This window comes from Macaca nemestrina, chromosome 15 (assembly GCF_043159975.1).
Source record: "Macaca nemestrina isolate mMacNem1 chromosome 15, mMacNem.hap1, whole genome shotgun sequence".
NCBI lineage: Eukaryota > Metazoa > Chordata > Mammalia > Primates > Cercopithecidae > Macaca > Macaca nemestrina.
The window spans coordinates 102,599,656-102,614,421 of NC_092139.1; the positions used below are offsets into that span (position 1 = coordinate 102,599,656).

General features: G+C 44.6%; 1 long non-coding RNA gene across 1 annotated transcript; it reads right to left on the minus strand.

Annotated features, from left to right (window-relative positions):
- Positions 1-1,843: 1,843 nt before the first annotated feature.
- LOC105493982 (uncharacterized) lies at positions 1,844-7,960 on the minus strand. The gene is made up of 3 exons (XR_011614109.1): positions 6,148-7,960; positions 4,700-4,945; positions 1,844-3,665 (listed from the first exon to the last, which is right to left on the minus strand). It is a non-coding gene; the product is annotated as an uncharacterized lncRNA (long non-coding RNA).
- Positions 7,961-14,766: the final 6,806 nt, after the last annotated feature.

Below are 14,766 nucleotides of genomic sequence, written 5' to 3' on the forward strand. Positions count from 1 at the left end.
AGCCAAATCAGGAATGAATTTCCATTCACAATTGCTTCAAAGAGAATCAAATACCTAGGAATCCAACTTACAAGGGATGTAAAGGACCTCTTCAAGGAGAACTACAAACCACTGCTCAGTGAAATAAAAGAGGACATAAACAAATGGAAGAACATACCATGCTCATGGATAGGAAGAATCAATATCGTGAAAATGGCCATACTGCCCAAGGTAATTTATAGATTCAATGCCATCCCCATCAAGCTACCAATGAGTTTCTTCACAGAATTGGAAAAAACTGCTTTAAAGTTCATATGGAACCAAAAAAGAGCCCGCATCTCCAAGACAATCCTAAGTCAAAAGAACAAAGCTGGAGGCATCACGCTACCTGACTTCAAACTATACTACAAGGCTACAGTAACCAAAACAGCATGGTACTGGTACCAAAACAGAGATATAGACCAACGGAACAGAACAGAGTCCTCAGAAATAATACCACACATCTACAGCCATTTGATCTTTGACAAACCTGAGAGAAACAAGAAATGGGGAAAGGATTCCCTATTTAATAAATGGTGCTGGGAAAATTGGCTAGCCATAAGTAGAAAGCTGAAACTGGATCCTTTCCTTACTCCTTATACGAAAATTAATTCAAGATGGATTAGAGACTTAAATGTTAGACCTAATACCATAAAAATCCTAGAGGAAAACCTAGGTAGTACCATTCAGGACATAGGCATGGGCAAAGACTTCATGTCTAAAACACCAAAAGCAACGGCAGCAAAAGCCAAAATTGACAAATGGGATCTCATTAAACTAAAGAGCTTCTGCACAGCAAAAGAAACTACCATCAGAGTGAACAGGCAACCTACAGAATGGGAGAAAATTTTTGCAATCTACTCATCTGACAAAGGGCTAATATCCAGAACCTACAAAGAACTCAAACAAATTTACAAGAAAAAAACAAACAACCCCATCAAAAAGTGGGCAAAGGATATGAATAGACATTTCTCAAAAGAAGACATTCATACAGCCAACAGACACATGAAAAAATGCTCATCATCACTGGCCATCAGAGAAATGCAAATCAAAACCACAATGAGATACCATCTCACACCAGTTAGAATGGCAATCATTAAAAAGTCAGGAAACAACAGGTGCTGGAGAGGATGTGGAGAAATAGGAACACTTTTACACTGTTGGTGGGATTGTAAACTAGTTCAACCATTATGGAAAACAGTATGGCGATTCCTCAAGGATCTAGAACTAGATGTACCATATGACCCAGCCATCCCATTACTGGGTATATACCCAAAGGATTATAAATTATGCTGCTATAAAGACACATACACACGTATGTTTATTGCAGCACTATTCACAATAGCAAAGACTTGGAATCAACCCAAATGTCCATCAGTGACAGACTGGATTAAGAAAATGTGGCACATATACACCATGGAATACTATGCAGCCATAAAAAAGGATGAGTTTGAGTCCTTTGTAGGGACTTGGATGCAGCTGGAATCCATCATTCTTAGCAAACTATCACAAAAACAGAAAACCAAACACCGCATGTTCTCACTCATAGGTGGGAACTGAACAATGAGATCACTCGGACTCAGGAAGGGGAACATCACACACCGGGGCCTATCATGGGGAGGGGGCAGGGGGGAGGGATTGCATTGGGAGTTATACCTGATGTAAATGACGAGTTGATGGGTGCAGCACAGCAACATGGCACAAGTATACATATGTAACAAACCTGCACGTTATGCACATGTACCCTACAACTTAAAGTATAATAATAATAAATAAATTTAAAAAAAAAAAAAAAAAAACACCAGCGGCAGAAGGGAGATGAAGTCTGGTGCCAGAAAGCATCATGGAACTTTTCTTATTCACCTATTACATGTCAGGAAACATGCGAGAAAAGTTAGCATTCATTAGCTCACTTAATACCTAAAATAACTCGGGGGGGGGTAGAACTTCTTAGCCAGTTTTTTAAAGATATACAAGAAAGCAAGCTCAAAGCCAACAAGAAGACACCGCGTGGGCATATGACCTGTACTGTCACACAGGGCCCACGCTTGCTTGCTTGGTTTAATGATCTGCTGCTGCTGTTTTGAAGTTTCAATTTTTGAACGAGGAAACCAAGATTTTTCATTGTGCACTGGGTCCTGCAAATGTTGAGCTTATCCTGCTACCTAAAACCATGCTGATGTTTCAACAGGTCTACCACCACCTTATGTACTTCCCGAGGCAGTAGAATTAAGCCCCCTGGTTGCTGTTCTTTCTGTTGTATCAGAGATACAGGTTCATAGTGAGGGTAAATGGAGATCACATATGCAAGAGGGTTCTGAAAAGACAGCTGTCAGTTACGGAAAGATAGATACCCCAGAAGTGTCGTAGAGCAACATTATGGCCCACAGACCACATCAGGCTTGTTGCCTGAGTTTTATGACCCACAGCTCGGAATTAGTTTTGGTTTTTTGTTTTGAGATAGGTTTCTACTCTGTTACCCAGGCTAGAGTGCCATGGTGCAACCTCGACCTCCTGGGCTCAAGTGATCCTTCCCTGCCTCCGCCTCCCAAAGTGCTGGGATTACAGGCATGAGCCACCATGCCTGGCCCTAAGAATAGTTTTTACCATTTTAAATAATTGAAAATTTTAAATAATATTTCACACCACATGAATGTTATATGAAATTCAAATTGTAGTGTCCATAAATACACTTTTACTGGAACACAGCCATGTCCATTCATTTACATAGCAATGACAGGCTGCTTTCCAATGGCAGAATTAAGTAGTTACAACAGAGAATGTATGGCCCCAAACCCTAAAATATTTACTATCTTACCCTTTACAGAAAAAGTTTGCCAACCCACGCTCTAGATGTTTGATGAGTGAATGAATGCAGGAATGAATGAATGAATTAAAAAATGTTCTTATAATTTCATTGTTAGTATTATATTTATGCAGTGTCAGAGCAACTTGATAAAAAGTCCAGGCCAAGTGCAGTGGCTCACACTTGTGATCCCAGCACTTTGGGAGGCCAAGGCGGGCAGATCACCTGAGGTCAGGAGTTCAAGACCAGCCTGACCAATATGGTGAAACCTTGTCTCTACTAAAAATGCAAAAAATTAGCTGGGTGTGCTGGCAGGCGCCTGTAATCCCACCTACTCGGGAGGCTGAGGCAGGAGAATCGCTTGAACTTGGGAGGCAGACATTGCAGTGAGCCGAGATCGCGCCATTGCACTCCAGCCTGGGCAACAAGAGCAAAACTCTGTCTCCAAAAAAAAAAAAAAATCCAACACTCACTAATGGTACTCAATTCCTGTTCTGATTTTTCCCTCAGAATTACCCAAATGTTTTAGAAAACATAGCATTTAAATTCCGTATCTCTTTATTTTTCAGTTTATGGTTAAAAAAAAAAAAAAAAAGCCCTAATTCTTCTGCATAGATCTATGCCCCTTGATATGACTTTGCAGTTCCGTCCACCAAGAGGATGAATCCATTTCTCCACCCGCTGAGTCTGGGCTGGTCTTGTGATGTGCATTAGTCAACAGAAGTGGCTGAAGTGATGGAGCGCCAGTTTTTAGCCTACGCTTCAAGAAGCCTATGGACTTCCACTTGCTCTCTTGAAACCCTGTTTGAAAAAGGTTCCCTGAGGACAAGGCCAGACTAGCCTGCTGGAGGGTGAGAGACCACAGGGAGCAGAGACAAGACAGCTCAGATTAGTGGAAACTCTCAGTCAATCCACAGACCCGTAAGCAAAAATAAGTGTTCTTATAGAATGGTGCGGTGGTTTGGGGATCGTCTGTTATGCAGCATTATTGGGGAAATAGACAACTGATACACCATCCCTTTTTTGTTCACTCATATGCATTCCTTCCTTGTTATCATCTGCAGAAGAGTATTAGCAATGGACATTGATCAAACCCTCATAATCATAGCAATAATAAGAACCACTTCTGAAAAGTATTATGTGCCAGGCAATGTGCCAAAGATGTTCCCTGAATCCTCTCACTTAATCCTCACAAAAGTCTTGGGAGGTTGTGTATGGTAGGCAGCTTCTACAAAGGCTCCCAATGACCCCTGATTTCCGGAATTCATACCCTTAGGTAATCTCCTCCCCTGGAGTGTGGACCAGAGCTCGCAACTCACCTCTAATGAATGAGATAGCTCAGTCTGATAGAAGCAGCTGCCCTGTGGTGAGCTCCCCTAGGGAGAGGCCCACATGGGAAGAAACCAAAGAAGGCCTCAAACCAACAGCCAGAGGGAAACTGAGGCTTCAGTCCAACAAGCCAGAAGGAACTGAATCCCACCAACAACCACTTCAGTGAGCCAATAAGTGGCACCTCTCCCAGTCTTGAGATGGCTCCAACATCAGCTGACACCTTAATTATACAGGGACCCTGAGCCAGAGAATCAGCTAAGCCATGTCCAGATCCCTAGTCCTTAGAAACTATAAAACAGGAAATGCTTGTTTTTTCAAACTGCTAAGTTTTGGAGCCATTTGCTATACAGCCATAGATAACTAATATATGATATGATGCCTTTTTTGCAGATGAGAAAGCTAAAGCTTGGTGAGATGAAGGAAGCCTACAGTTACACAGCTGGCTCCCTCCGGAGGCCCGGTCCACACCCACTGTTGGACTCCTGCTGCTCTCAGAGGCTTGGAGTCGGTTGCTTCCCCCCACAAACCAGCCTCAACACTCACCCTTACTTCCTGCTTTTCAGGCCGTCAGCCTCATTGTTCTTCCTGGACTCTTTTTCTCTTCTTTTTGTTTTATTTTTGCTTCTTTCTTTCCTTTTTGTCTTCAGTGGAGTCCTAGCCATAACATTTTCCTTCTTTCATCCTTTCTTCCCCTTCCTCTTTCCAGCCTTCTATAAGCTGCAGCATAGGGTCTACAGTTAAGCCAGCCTCCATCGAGGCCTTCGGTTGCTGATGTTCAAAAGAATCAACCTAGAATCACAACGTATTGTCATACAAATGGCACCTCAGAAATAAACTAATCAAATATACTTATCCCCACAGTTCACATGGAGGAAAATCTTGCTACCCGATGTTCTAATATGTAATAGTTGTTTTCCCATTTATCAACTTTCATCTCCAGTATCTGTAAGTTCCAAGAAGGCAAAGACTTTCACTATTTCACCACTCTTTCCTCCAGGCCTAAAACAGGTCTCACTCCAAAACAGACAGGCATGAATGAATGAATATTAAAGGTAGAAGATAACAGATAAAGAGGGAGAAAAGGGATTGCAATTCAGTGAATAGCTCTTATGTGCCAGGCATTTTTACCAATATTATTTTCTTGAATGGTCGCAATCATTTTACGGGGCTTCCCATTTTGTAAGTGGGGAAAATTGAAGCTGAGAGAAGTAAGTTAATTTCCAAAAATAACACAGCCAGTAAGGGATAGAGCAAGGATTGGAACCCAGGCCCCCATGGCCTCAGAGCTTGTTCTCTTTGTTTCACATTCCACTACTGTGGGCCTGTGGGTCTCAATGGTAGTGTCTCAAGCTCTCAGACTAGAATCTACACCTCCTATTATCTGGCTTCTTGGCAACTAGTTGAATGGTCAGAAATTCCATCAAGGCCCGTACTACACCTTTACAAATACAGGTCGCAGATCCATCATCCTTAGTAGCACTCCTTGCTGGTAAAATAACAATACAATCTCGTGTGACTGTGGGAGAGGGATTAAGAGCACATCAGTTACTTGCGTGACCTACAGCAAGTCACCTACCAGCTGTGGGCCTCAATTTCCTCCTTTGGAAAATGAGGAAAAGAAATGCACCTAACTTCATCGGGTTGCTGTGTGAATGAAATGACTTGGTCTCTGTGAAATGCCCAGAAGAGCCAGACACATAGTAAGTCCTCAATAAAACTAAGCCAAAATATTTATCATCACTTAGCCTCTCATGCCACCCTCCCAATCCAGTTAAGTATGTCCCCCTTTTTAAGGATGAACAAACTGCCTCCGAGAATGTCAGCGATTTGTCTGGATTCTTTAACAAAGCCAGGAGAAACGAGGCTCCATGTAACACTTCCCTTCCCATTCTGCATACCTCTCCCGGAACCCATGTGGCTCCTCCAACCACTCTCACTCCACCCCTCCCGCACTGGCTCCTATATCTTTACACTTGATAATTTGGCCTCACATTTTCGAGCTGCACTTGGAATCGTTCAGATCACAGCCAGGCATCTTCATGTGTTGTTCAATCTTTGCTTCTGAAATGAGACTTTCTTTAAGAGAAGAGGGAGAGGAAGGCAGAAGATGGAGCCCCAGATGAAGAGGGAAACTGAGTAGGAGATAGGAAATACAATGAGAGAGTTTCCAGCAGGGATCCCATCCGTCACCATGAAGCACAGCACACTCATTTCCCCCGCGAAAGTCGTCTTCGTTGCAGAAAGGAATGGGGAGCCCATAATAACGAGTCTTTAATTACGAAACTCTTTTACCTTATTGCTTTTGTGGGGCCCCGATGAAAATGAGCAGTGGCAGTTTCTATTAGAAATGTTAATTACTTTCCCGGGTAATTAGACTCACTGGGTATCGTGAGCACCTGACCTCACTTCGTAACAGCAGAGTTGGGAAAAAGGAAAAACGTGATTGGGGGTTGAGGGAGGTGGGGAAGAAAAGGAGAATGTTTATAAATGCTGAGAAAAGCAAAATCATCTAAATTAGCTAATGCAAAACTGTTGCTAAAGGGCCCCTGAGAATGGCTGGGAGAGGAGACCTACCAGGAAAGGGCTTTTGAACACCAGGGACTTGTCATGAGGATGGAAACAGGGACAAACCCCTCTTAAAATAATGGGACCTTGGAGAGATTCCGATTGGGCCTCCTCTTGCAAATGGGGCTGCTGAGGCGCCAAGCTGCTCAGAGACTTCCCAAGGTCACACAGCAAGGTGGAGGCAGGTCTGAGCCCAACAGGGCTGCTGCTTCACCCTGTCTGATGCCAAGGGGCATTGATTCCTTCAATGAGTAGCCATTGACCACATGCTAAGGGCTACTTTGGCACTAGGAGAATAGCACTGATACAGTTCCAATTCTTAAGGAGTTTAGAGTCTGGGGGTACAGAGAGAAAATGGCCATACTGCTATGAAGGAAGCATATAGAAGGCTGTAATAAAGAATCATTGGTATAGATGGAGTAGTCAGGGAGGGCTTTCCTGTGGAGGTGGCTTTTTCTCTACTTAAAGGTAGAGAAGAGTCCCCCCATTTGAAGAGTTGGGGTGAAAGAGTGTACTATGTGGTGTTGTGGATTAAATAGTGTCCCCCAAAATTCATGTCTACCCGGAACCTCAGAATGTGACCTTGTTTGGAAATAAAGGTCTTAGCAGATGTAACTAGTTAAGATGAGGTCATACTGACTTAGGATGGGCCCTGAATCCAGTGACTGGTGTCCTTATAAGAGGAGAGATACAGAGACACAGCTGCACAGGGAAGAAGGCTGGGTGACGACAGAGACAGAGGTACAAGTGATGCAGCTGGAAGCCAAGGATCACTGGCAACCACCAACGCTAGAACTGGCAAGGAAGGGTCATCTCTTGGAGCCTTCAGAGACAGTGTGGACTTGCTGACACCTTTTTTTTTCTTTTTTTTTTTTTTTTTTGAGATCGAGTCTCACTCTGTCACCCAAGCTGGTGTGATCTCAGCTCACTGCAACCTCCGCCTCCCAGGTTCAAGCGATTCTCCTGCCTCAGCCTCCAGAGTAGCTGGGATTACAGGCACCCGCCACCATACACAGTTAATTTTTGTATTTTAGTAGAAACTGGGTTTCACCATGTTGACCAGGCTGGTCTTGAACTCCTGATCTCAAATGATCTGCCCGCCTTAGTCTCCCAAAGTGCTAAGATTACAGGCCTAAGCCACCATACTGGGCATGACACCTTGATTTTGAACTCCTATCCTCCAGAACTGTAAGACACAAATTTCTCTTGTTTTAAGTGACCCAGTGTGTGGTACTTTGTTATAGCAGCCCTAGGAAATTAATACACTTGGCTACCACGAGCCCACATTCCTGGCACTACAGAATACATTCTGAAAATATAAGATAAGGTGATGTAGAGAGTACTGAATGAGGGTTCCAGCTCTCCTGCTGACCTGTAACTTCCGGCAAGTCACTCCCCAACTTTGGACCTTATCTAAGTCAGGAAGAACTTGGAGTTCCCAAACACACAGTCAGGGCTAAGTCAAATCTCAATCAATAAAGGATCTCTTTAATATGCAGATTCCTGGGCCCGTACTCCTAGGCTTACAGAAGCAGCATCTCTGGGTGGAGCTCCAGAACCTGTATTTCTAACAAGCTGCCTGTGAGAGGGATTTAGATATGCCACTGTGTTTTTCGAATTTCTGACCTAACGCACTGCTGAGGCCTGTCTGAAAATCGAGGCATCCCAGATGCCAAGAGATGCTTCTGCCAAAGGGAAGAGGCAGGCTTGGTCCTCAGAGTCATTAAAGAAGCTGTTTACAGAGCCCTGCTCCTCTTTTAATTTGTTTGTCTTTTCGATTGTGTAATTGAATCCAAGCCATGGGGCTCAGCCAAGCCTTGCCAGGGAAGGAAAGACCGATCCCTCGATACCCAGGAGTGACTGACAGTCATTTCTGAGGCAAAAGGTGCTCTGGGTCTGGGTGGCAGGAAGGTCTGAATCTTGCCATGCTTCTGAATGGAAGCAGTGTAGTGCAGGGGACAGTGCTGGGACTTAGCAAATTAGAGAAATCAGGGTTCAAATCCCACCTCTGCCATGAGCCAGCTGTGCGACCTGCACAAATTGCTAAGTCTCCCTGTGCCTCAGATTCCTCATTTGTGAACTCTAGAGTAACACACCCACCTAGCAGGGTTGCTGGGAGAACGACAAGAAGCAATGTACACGGAGGCTCCAGCACACTGTGGATGCCCAGTAAAATATACATTGTTGCTCTCTTATTACATTTGTTATTATTGTTGTTATTGAATAGCAGAAGGCTCGCATGGACAATGCCGGCCTCTCTGGCAGTGGGTGGCCCGTGACTGTTACAGCCAAGAGGGGATAGAGAGATGGCAGCCTGATGTCATGAAAAGAGCCCAGAATCTAGAATCAGAGTTTCTAATTTTGAATTCCAATTCTGCTCTATTCCTTCTGTATGGCCTTGGATGAGTTACTTTAAACTCTCTCCTCTCCGAAGTGGAAACCAGTATTCCTATCATACCCACCTCTGCTTGTGACAATCAAATGAGACAGCATATGTGAAATTGGGAAAACGCCAAATCTTTTTACAAATCCAAAAAAGAAATGATTCTCTAGCCCCCTGGTTCATAAGTCTGGCTGCACATTAGAATCCCCTGCGATGTTTTGCTTTTTTTTTTTAATCTCAGTGTCTGACCCAGTTGAATGGCAATCTCCAGGAGTGGGGCTTGGAAGAGCAGGCAGCCACTGAGAGTGGCTGACCTGGCCCAGAGCTCTTGTGCTGCAGAGGAGGAAGGCTAGGCCCAGAGAGGGAAGGGGCCTTTGTACACAGCAGGTTAGTTACACTCTGGAGTATCCCTCACTCCCCATCTCTGCCTCCTGCCAGGATGAAATTCCAACAGGCAGAGTCTCAGGGATGAATCAGGAAAGCAGGAAGGATTATTTGCATTGTGGCACCCTCCTGGGAAACCAGGGCGTGCACAGTAGGTGTCAGCCAAGAGGGATATGCCCAGAAGCTCCTCATCTTGTAGGCACTCACCTTGCAGAGGTGCCACTATTCCTGGATGATCAAGACAGGCAGGGGTCTAGTGGCAGGCAACTCAGAGGTGGTTACTGCAGACAAGCCCACAGGAAAAAGCATGCAGAATGGAAGGTAAGCAAGTTTTGGGGTCAACTCAGCTAGATTTGAGTTCCCCACCCCCACAATCCCCTCCCCACCACCCACCACTGACTAGCTGTGCACCATCAGGCAAGCAGAATGAACGAGAGTTTTGCTATTTAAACACCATGTTTCCCTGCTAGGCTGGCTCTGGTTCCTGCTTCTTAAACATGCTTCCTTTAGCTCTGGTATTCAGTCTACTCCCTTGGATGAATCAGCTCTTTTTGGGAAAGAACTATGTCAGGCAGGCTGCTTTATCTACAGTGGCACAGCCAAGGAATTGAATGAACAAGACTAGGTTGCTTGAAGAAGATCAGGGAGCAAAGGCAGTGAGGCCCCAGCCTCCAAAAAGCTGTGTGTGGAGGAGGCCCAGAAGCAAGCTAAAGCTAGGACCCTAGGTGGAAGACACAGCGAGGGAGATGCAGTGGAAGGAACTTTGTCAGCATAAAGTTGTGTAACAAAGGAACCAGCTGCCTTGAAAAAGTAGCGAGCTCCCAGTCACTCAGGAATTAAAGTGGTGGAGGTCGCATGGCCGCTGGTGAGGATGGTAATAATGGGATTCATACATTCAGTGGAGAGGTGGACTCAACAAACTTGAAAGGCCGTTCCATGCTCAGATTCTCTGTTTTCCAAAGTCTGAAGTCCCACTGACCAGATCTGCTAAAAAGAAGTCAGGCAGACTTACAAATCCTGACTCCGCCACTTGTCGTGTGACCTTGAGCAAGTCTTCTCATCTTTCTGAGTCTTTACCCTCATCTGCAGTACAAAGATAATCATATCCATCTCGAATAACTGGGGTGAGAATTAAACAATGTACTGTATGCATCGAGTGCCTTGAACAGCATTCCACACAGTCAGGTCTGAAATAGCAAAGCACCACCCTGGCTGCCCTCCTAATCTCCAGCAGTAGCTTCCCAGTGGTCCTCGGGTTTCCCAGGATATGTGCTCATTAAGCAGATTAGTGCACAAAACCAACCGTTGCTCATATCCTTGAATGCCCAGGATTAAATGCTGGTTGCAATCTCCCTTCCCATTAAGCTCCTGCCTCGCAGAACCCAAACTATTTCATAGGGAGGGACGTATTAATAACCATGCCTAAAGGGAAGCTGCTGTTGAGAGGGGGAGGGGAAAAAAGTGGTGTAAATGACCATGAAGAACACAGGCATGGTGTTCAAGCTGAAAATGCACGTCACTGATTCTGGTCTGCACTGCTAAGCAAGAAAGCAAATTTCTTCTAGTTGCTGCTGCCAAACACTCTCTCCCCAGGGCACCAGCACTGCCTTCTAAGCTTGTCTCCCCCAGCCCCATCCCAAAAGCAGGAGGTAAGCATCAGTCTGCTGGGCAAATACCAGTCAGGGCCAGAGCGACACAGCTAAAACCCCCACCTCAACACCTTCTATGTGCACAGTATAAGTAGGGACCTTCTAGTTGGATTTGAGGGGCCCAGAGCATACTCCCACCTTGGTCCAAAAAGCATCTCCCTTATTAATTTACCGTGCATGCTTGGAACTTATGACTTTTCCATTTTTCATTTTCAAAGTACTTTTACTTGTCCTCTAAAACTGAATTCCTAGACCTCAGTAAAAGAAGGCAAAACGGTCAAAACCATTTCCCACAGCTAAGAACTCCTAGTTGGTTTAGAAATCACCTCCCAGTTAACCCAGGTGACCTGAGGGAAGAATAAACTACATCCTTGGAAATTGAGGTGAAGCTCATAGTGCCCAGAAGGACCCTTCCACTCCTTCCTCTCCCTGACAGACAAACACACACACACACACACGTGACCAGATTCCATCTTGAGCTATCAAATGCCCAGTTAGCCCATTTGCATTAGTCCTTTCTCACACTGCTCTAAAGAACTACCTGAGACTGGGTAGTTTATAAAGAAAAGAGATTTAATTGACTCACCATCCCACAGGCTATCCAGGAGGCATGGCTGGGAAGGCCTCAGGAAACTTACAATCATGGTGGAAAGCAAAGGGGAAGCAAGCACATCTTCACATGGCAGCAGGAGAGAGGCAGTGAAAGCAGAAGTGCCACGCCTTTAAACAATCAGATCTTGTGAGATCACTATCACAAGAACAGCAAGGGAGAAAGCCGCCCCCATAATCCAATCATCTCCCACCGGGTCCCTCTCTCAACATTGGGAATTACAATTCAAAATGAGATTCAGGTGGAGACACAGAGCCAAATCACGTTACCATTCATTTAAGATGATGGCAGCCAACACTCTTGTCTCACACATAAGGGATGGCAGTGGCTGAGAGGCCAGGTTCTCTACTATCTGACACTATAAATGCTCTAGATGGGCTCATATTATAGAAAGTTAATGATAAACCTCCTAACCAAAACACAAGGACAAATGGTTCCTCTGTTGGGTCAAATCAAGAAGGGTGAAGGTGAGAATGAATTAAGTATCATTGCATCCATTTTACAGATGAGGAAGTTGAGGTGGTAAGAAGTGACTTGCTCATTACCGTAGCCAACAGATGGCAGAGGTAGCTTCAAATTCAAGTTGGCCAAGCACTAAAAGGTGTGTTATTTTCATTATGTTACATGAGTCCTTACCCAAAAGCTCAACTTTGCCTACTTCACAGTGTGGAGAGAGTCCAGGTCTGGGTCCTTTAGAAACAAGACCTGTGACCGTCAAAACTTAACAAGCATAAGAATCACCTGGGAGCTTGTTAACCTGTCAAACATTAAGTGTGGTCTAGACCAGCACTTCTCAAACTTACATATGTACACAAATCACCTGGGGATCTTGTTAAATTGCAGATTCGGATTCAGTGGGTCTGGGGTTGGGGTGAGACAGCATTCTAACAAGTTCCCAGATGAAGCCCATGCTGCCAGTCCGTGGACATTTTTGAGTTGCAAGAGGCTAGAGTTAGCCAGTGCTTGAATCCTGGCTCCGCCACCTACTGGCTGTGTAATTCTTAACCTCCCTGTGGCTCAGCCCTTTCTGTATTAAAGATATGCATCAACACAGTGCAACCTCATGGAGTTGTTTTAGGATTAAATGAGATGATTCATGTAAGTCACTTAGCACAGCAAGCGGTGCATAGAAAAACCTCAATAAATGGAGAGCTATTATTATTATCAGTGAGTTTTGTGGCACATTATAAGCTTTCAATAAATAAATAAAAATTGTGTTATATTTTTCCATTAGCTTACATTTATTCAGCTTTTCCAAGTTCTACAGTTTCCCCTGGAAATGAATTTCAGAGCCAGCAGTTTGCATTTGTATAATGCATGTTTATGTATATTTCCATTTTAGTTATCAATGCTAATCTAGTGCTGAAAACGATTATGATGTATAACTGCTGCAATTCTGTGGTTGACTGAGTTTGACTGGCTGGTTCTTCTGCTCCACATGGTGCAGCTGAGGTTGCTCACACACTTGGGAGCTTAGCTGAGAGCAATGCTGAGGCTGAAACATCCAGGTTAGCCTCTCACCCTCCGGGGCTCTCTCTCCACATGGTCTCTCATTCAGTAGTCTACTTATACTAATATAAGTCGATCCTCTACTTATATTAATATTATGCTTACTAATGTTCCATTGGCTCAAGTCAGTCACATGGCTACACCCAGAGTCCAGGTGGGAGGGGACTACACAGGAAGTGTGATTCATAAGAAGCCACCCACGTGAAGTCTACCATGATTAACTCATTTTATTATAAGCCCTTTGAAGACAGGAGCTCATATACTAGGTACACCATCGTATCCCCAGTCCTAGAAGATTATTGAATACATCCAATCCTCACAACCAACCCAAGTAGCAATTAAAGCAAAAATATTCTCCCCATGTGCAGATGGCTATGAGAGTCTGAAGTCGTGTTGCTAGTGAGGGTCTAGTGCCCAGGAGCCCAGGCTCTGGCCCTCGTTCCTTCCTCTCCACTGTCCTGCCTAACCTTGGAGCTTAAAGCTTTTCTCCCAGCCCTTCCCTCCCTGTGTGACTCCTTTCTTCAAGCCTCCTGGTGACATAGTTAATTATTTATAAATGAACATTTAAATACATCAGAATAAGTGCTATTTAAGGGAACCCTGTGGTGACTCATCGAGTAATTAAAATAATCATTTATTCCATAAGCATTTATCAGGTTCTCAGTTTGTACCAGGCACTGCAGGGGCAGAGATGGACAAGAAAGAGGTACAAAGAGTTAGAAGATGTGGTTCTTGCCCTCAGGGAGCTAAATCACTTATTCTTTCATGCCACAGATATGTATTATGCACCTCCTACTCATGTGTCCAACTAAGTACTGGGCAATGGAGGTGAAGCCAGCACTATTTCCGCTCGCAAGATGCTCACAGAGTGGCAGGGAGTAAATGAGCCCATAGTTGTAACCATTACCCTTGCAAACAGAGAAGGGCCTTAACTCTGCCTGGTGCAGAGACAGGGGTCAAAGAACTTCCCAGGAACAGTGACCCACAAACTTTCCCTGGGCACAGAAGAAGTTGACCCATTAGACAAGACCCAGGAGGCCTTACACACACAGCCAAGAAGGCAGGGAGAATAGTACAAGTCACTGAGGCAGGAAGGGAAGGCTTCTGTCTTCTGAATCCTATGTGCAGAGCCAGTTTTCCAAGACAGGCAGCCCAAAATTGTTCCAGCCAAAAGCACCAGCAAGCATTACTTGGGCAGGGTGATACCTCCCCTCTTCATCCTTTAAGACTCTGATCAATGCCACCTACTTGTACAGGACTCCTCTGACGGCCAAAGTGGGTTCCCCACTTCCTTTGCTATCACGCACCATGTTTGCCTCCTTCATGGTGCCTAGCCCTAGCTTTGCTTATGTATTTACTATCTGTCACATCCATTCAAACTAAACATCATGAAGGTAGGGACTTTACCATTCCCCAATATTCCAATTAGAACATAAGGCACAAAGCAAGGACTCTAATTTGTTCATTTTCATTCCAAGTATGTAACAGAGTCCCTGGCACACAGTATCTT